The following is a 6,548-nucleotide window of genomic DNA, read 5'->3' as shown; positions in this document are numbered from 1 at the left end:
TTCTCTTTCACTAAAATAAGTGAGTTAACTTTTTATGTCTATCTGCCATCCTTTGGATCTCAGTATGCAGGGCTGCGCATCTCACCTTTAAATTCTCTGAACACTAGAAACTAGAAACTAATAACTGCCTTTTATAAGTGTAATTTTCAGAATGTGACCAAGGTATTTATTCTATTGACTGCACTCTTTGAAGTGCATATAGAGATATCCTGCAGAGACTAAAGCAACTCTATATACTTCCCATGGGTAAAACTGCTGTCATCTTTCTCATATCCACTCACTGGCCTGATTACCCTTAAAATGGAGCCAATTTTGCACTGGAACTATTCCACTATCTTCAAAGAAGGTTGCTTTAATTTAAATTTAATCTGAGAAGGAGTGTCAGGCTCCAAATATGATTTAATCCACAGAAAGTCATAAGAAAGTTAAAATGATTCTGTTTAAATCTTAAGCTATTTGATTCCATCTCTTTTAAAAGAAAAAAATCTTCTAGCACTGAAGAATCAAAGTCAAGAGATTTACCCATCATAATCATTTGAGTTACATAGGCAGTTTTCTCCACCCTATACTCCAATGTTTCTAAGTTCTTCCAGTTTTCTGCTTTTTTATTCTGCTTCAAGGGAAATGCAATTAGCACCGAACAAAATTTGTATTTTTCAGGCTTGAGGTCTCAAGCACAAAGCATTTTGAACACTCAGCAGAAATTCTCTAGAATTATAACAGTATTACAGAAGTTCATCAAGGCAGAACTAAAAAACAACTGGTGAGGATCATTCAAAATAAATTAATGAAACATGAACTATAGTACTGGGATGTACCTTATATTAGATGTATTCATTAGTCTTTCAGGGCTTCCTTCTCTCTTTCCAAAATGATGTGAATTTGTAAGTGGAATCAGTATGAATCTGACCATTGACGACACAGCACTTGCTCCAAAGCCCAAATTATTACAAAAAGATATTAGACACATGATGAAAGTCCTAAAAATATTTCTAAATAGAAAAATATCTATATTTTGGAGTGGGGGAAGAAAGGTGTGGCCATCGCTTGCCTCCCAAGCTATTTTCTAAGGAGAAATGGCAAACCTCAGTTATCACTGAGTGTGTGTAACACAGCACCTCTCCCAAGGAACAAAAAGATATATTTTCCTTTCATCCTCTAGATCCCAGATTTGTCCTGCCTCCTGCCCCACCACTTTGATGAAGCACAATCCACCATGTAGTGGGTCGATTCAGAGCTATGGACGTAACAACAACTATTCATAGATTTCTTGGCTGGCTGATTTCCCTTTGATCAGCTCACAGCCAACATCTTCCTGCAGCATCAGCAGTAACACAAATTCAGACCTCTCTCTAATATCCTGAGAGGGTTATACCTTTCAGTTTTTGCCAGATTTGTCTAAACAGGCCAACATAAAAAAATGACTGTGGTGAAGTAAAAACAGGCAACATGTCCATATAAGCCTGATATTATTAAAAAGTTAGGCTAAAAGCATTATCACTTTGTTATTGCAATCAATGCTGTTCTGTTACACTTTGTCTGGTTTGTATTGGGTAGCTGAAAAACTGCAAAATTACAGAAATTCTGAATGAGTATACCCTGTTAATCCCAACAAGACTGTTTATCATCCCCTTGAAGTACTTTTGTCTTCTGATTCTGGGAAAACTTTTCGTGGTGTTCTAACAGCTTAATGCAATGGTCCATGTAACTTAAAATTTAAATTAAAGCAGAACAATGGAAATGCTGTTTGCAGTATTATTTGTTTGACCTGAGATTGCCTTGGGGTTTATTGTAAGTTTGGTGGCTGCAGAGTTCTGAAAGAAGCTTTTAGCAATTAGCTAATTTACTGTCTTTGGACATATCCTGAAAGGTAGAGATACTCAATTCATTTTTATTTCTTAGCTCAGACTTGGACTCTTTTATGCTTACACTGGCAAATACAAAATCGTTTATAAGCAGAATAAATAACAACTTTCCAAGAAAGTAGTGAGGCTCAAAAATGAAGGGACTAGAGCAGTTAGAAATAAGAGATTGCATGTAGGACTATTATTAATTTCACAGTGAGCAATAACTTCAGAAAAACAACCATTACTGTTCAGTGTTACAAAATAGAACAGTACACATGAAGAATTTTTACACCTGTGGAGATAGGAGCACTGAAGAACAGCTACTCTTACATAAAGTATTATCCAGCTTATCCATGATCATGTCTGATGGTCAGCTGGCACATATTTCCCACAGAAATAGCTTCCATCATCTCTTAATCAATTCGGTTCTATGGTTGAAGCTAATTTTCTTAAAATTCCATATCATAACTCAAGGAGATTAACCCATCTGAAAGAAAATAATAAATTGATCCTGACACAGTCTCTTTGCCATTCAAGTCTCTCTCCTATTCTTTTTGTGATTAAAAAAATCTACCCTCGATTAAATAGTATTTCCTGTCAGATTCTGCATGTGCTTTTTCAGGAAAAGTTCTGTTTTGTTGAAGCAACACATTCTTGTGTAAAAAGCCTTTCCTGTGGAAAATTCCCCACTAACTCTAATCCAGTTCTTTTCCTCGAGGTCCCAACAAAATCTCTTCCTGCTGTGCTTTCACCATAATTTCAAACTGGCCATGCTGCTGTCCTAGAAGTCCTTAAATGGCTGCCCCAGAGGTATTTTGCCCATCTAAAAGCCAGACAAAGCTGAAGCTTTCACCCTCCCTGTATTAAAATGCCTGTTCCTGAAGGTGATGAGAGCAGCAGCTGCATGGCAGAAGTTTTAAAGCACTCAGAATTCTCAGATGTCTTTCGTGCCACCTTCTGCCCCACAGCACATGTACAACTGTGCAGAGCAGCACAGGGTCTCCCAGCAGCCGTCCCCTGCTCTCCCCAGCCCTGAGACTACAGAGCGGCACCAGTGGGGCTGATCAGACAAGGCACAGCTTGTTGCCATCTGTTCTCAGCTGCACTGCCTCTTCCAATCTAACTCAGCCATTCTATGGCACTGGGAGAAGTCACAGAGATGAAGAATTCCTCCTCACCCCTGCTAGCTAAGCAGGCATTCTTAGAGCAGAAGCTGCTGCAAGGCAATGCTCTTAAAAGACTTTTTTTTTTTTCAGAGCCTTTTTTCCCTCCTACAGTGTTTCATTGCTGCTTAATTCTGATTTTGTGCTATCGCAAGCTCCAACAAGTTTGTGCTGCCCATATAAACTAGGAAGTCTACAAGCCCCTAGAGGTGCGCCAAAGATGGAAGATGACTAGGCTTGTCTCTTCAAATTTGTGGCATAGTTATAAGGAAGAGTTCTACAAAATATTTGTTCAATTTAATATCTTTTCATTGTTTCTTATTGAAAAAAATAGCCAAAAAAGTCTACTGTGAAACTGAATTGAGACATACCACCGTCCAAGTTCAACCAAAAAGCAAAGAAATTCAGCATAACAATTTGCTTAGCTGGGAGATGTAAACCACTGTTAAATATACTATTCAATATATATGGTATATGCAATATAATGCCATGTGCAAGCTTATTTATCTGACAGTGGCCTTAATGATAAATAAATGGACTTGACAAGGACAGACTTAAAGATGTGGCGCTTCATTCAAGCCACTCTTCTGTCTCAGGACAATGGATAAGAATTCATCCATTCCTAAATGGGTTCTTCTAGCAAGAACTCCTATTAACCTCTTGTGAACTTTTTTTAAACTAAAGAGTATTGAAAAAGTTCTAAACCAGTAAATGGTGAAAATGTGAAATAAATGTTGCAGAAACACAAATCCACTGGGAGTTGTTCTTTGAAATTTTTCACTTTGCAAGGATTTGAAGGCAAGGACTTTGTTTCCTTCACGACAGGTATAATTTGAGTGATCGGTTGCATGGTTGAAAATCAAATTTAGTATTTTTGAAATATGCTTTAAGACCCTCATATATTTGAGCCGACTTCTGTTTATAGCTCAGTAACTGCTCCACTATCTTGCATTCAAAAATGCAGCAATTTTTTCCTTCTGCTTATTGTCATTTTCTCTAGAAAACTATGTATCTTGTTTAATGATTTTCTTCTCAAAATATCTTTCAAGTAATTTAAAACTTTTTCTTTTGAATAAACAAACCTATATGAAGAAATACTATGAAAATTCTTATCCCAAGGGACCGCAAGACTTATGTTCCTATCCAAATACAAATTCTCATCACGGACACAGAACAGTCCTTGATTCATAAATCCTGTGGGATTATTGCAAAGCATTAAAAATATATACACACAGTCATACTTCTAGTCAGTAAAAACACTGAGAGAAGAAATTATACAGAACAGAGAAAGGACATGACTCCTGAGTTTATGGCTTCACAGAATGAAACAGAATCCACAGAGAAATGAAGTGTTTTATTTGCTTAATTTGTTTTTATTCCCAGGAAGACATTTACTGAACAATTAAACAAACTCCAAAACAGCATGAGAGCCCATTCACCATGACTCTAAACCACAGCAGAAATGGAGGGATGGTCTTTAAATTTAAGATATATTCCAGGATTAAGATGCCACTGTAAGCAAGTGAGAAGATGAAGAAATTTATACCTCTTTTTCTCACCAGCAGATTTTGTGGCATCTGGATCCAGGATGACTCTGAGATCAAGTCTTGTTTACCTGTTTGTCCTAAAGTGCAGCCATGTATAATCATCATATTGTCTATAGAACTTCCTTTATAGAAAATTCTCCCTTCCCAATGTATAAATATCTTAGTATTTTTATCTTCAAAATTCTGTGGAAATTGCTCTCTCATCTTGGATTTTTTATACTGAACATCCAAATAGCCTCTTGGCTCTTCCAGTCTTTGCAGTCTCATTTTCAATAGCTTATTTAATTGCTACTTCTGTTCACCTTTTAATCATTCATACCATGTTCAACTCATGCATGGAACATAACATATTCTCTTCAACTAAGTTTCTGTTAAATTCAAGTGAGAACACTTCATTAATGTTTCCACATATACACGTATTTCTTGAATTTATAAAAATGCCCTGCCTCTTTGACTACCTTTTATTCTATTAACTCTTTTTAGCAGAGACCATGTTTAATTTGTCTATTCAGAAGCTGAATAAATATTTGTCCATCCTGTAAAATCACAATGTCCTTTATATATGTTGGATCATAAACTGAGCTCTGCATTTTCTGATCACAAAGATTTCAAGTATTTTTGCATTTTCTGGTATATATTCGGCACATTTTTGTTAGGAGGTGTGGGTCTGTTAAGAGATATGGTGACTTTTGAATAGCTGGTCAAATGAGAAGATAAGTGACTTAGCAAGCTTGAATATTATGGGGATGTTTTAACTCATGTCACAGACAATCATATTTTATGAACCTAAGGCAGGCAGCCAATTGAGAGCCACATAAGCAAAAGAGGCAGTCAGCTAAGATGGCATGGCACTGTCAGTTACCCTTCCTCCACTAAGCTGTCCTGACTTCTGCACCTGAAGAGGTAATAAGGATGTATGTCAGTTCCTAACAGGAGTAAGGAGAGAGAATCTCCCAGCAATAACCTCAATCCTTCCATGTGTCCACAATGCAAGACCAGCAAACTCAATCATCTAATGTGCTCTCACCCTAACTCACAGCCTTGCTGTGACAACATGGAATAGATCCACCTCCTTGAAGCACTAAAATCCAATTTTAACAACTTTTCTGATAGATCATAATCCAACATTTCCCCCTGCCATTTTTATTGCATATATCCGGTAACCATGCCTGGTATTCAGGGTGTAATAATTCTTTAGATTAATCTAACATCCAAAGTTAGAAGCCATTTTAGGATTTTTTTCTGTCTACGTTAGGAAAGGAAGACCCAGGGGACTACAGGCTGGTCAGTCTCACCTCCATGCCCAGCAAGTTTTTGGAGCAGACTGTGCTTGAAACTATGCTAAGGCACATGGGAAATAAGGATGTGACTGGAAACAGCCATCATGACTCCTCTACTGACAAATTTAGTGGCCTTCTATGATGGGGCTGTAAATTTTGGTGAATAAGGGAAAAGCAATAGATGTCATCCACCTGGACTTATGTAAAGAATTTGACACTCTCTCACATGATATCCTTTTCTCTAAACTGGAGAAATGTGAATTTACATTTGATGGATTGACCAGTTGGTGGATAAGGAACTGACTGGACAGTCACTTCCAAAGAGTTGTGGTCAACAGCTCAATGTCCAAGTAGAGATCAGTGATGAGTGGCTGTGTGAGTTGACAGAGGCGGGAAGCCAGAACAACCACAAAACCACAGATGAAATGTAAAGAGTACATTTATTTCCTTACCTCAGTAACCAGAGGATCCCTGAGCAACACCCAGGCAGAGACACACAAGAGGGAATGCAGGCACCACCCGGGTCAGTCCTTCCTAGCAAAAGGCAGGCCTGCTCTTTGCACCAGTTTATCTAGGGCCCGTGCACGTGTAATTTGCCAGCATGCTGTGACCTTCCCTGTGTTTTTTTATGATCTCTGAGCTTTGATCTTCTTTCTCCCAGAATAGGGAGCTCATGCATGTCCATGAGGGTGCCTCCAAGTGTCTCAAAAT

This window comes from Corvus hawaiiensis, chromosome 26, assembly GCF_020740725.1.
Source record: "Corvus hawaiiensis isolate bCorHaw1 chromosome 26, bCorHaw1.pri.cur, whole genome shotgun sequence".
In the NCBI taxonomy this organism is placed as follows: Eukaryota; Metazoa; Chordata; class Aves; order Passeriformes; family Corvidae; genus Corvus; species Corvus hawaiiensis.
This window is presented reverse-complemented; position numbering follows the sequence as displayed.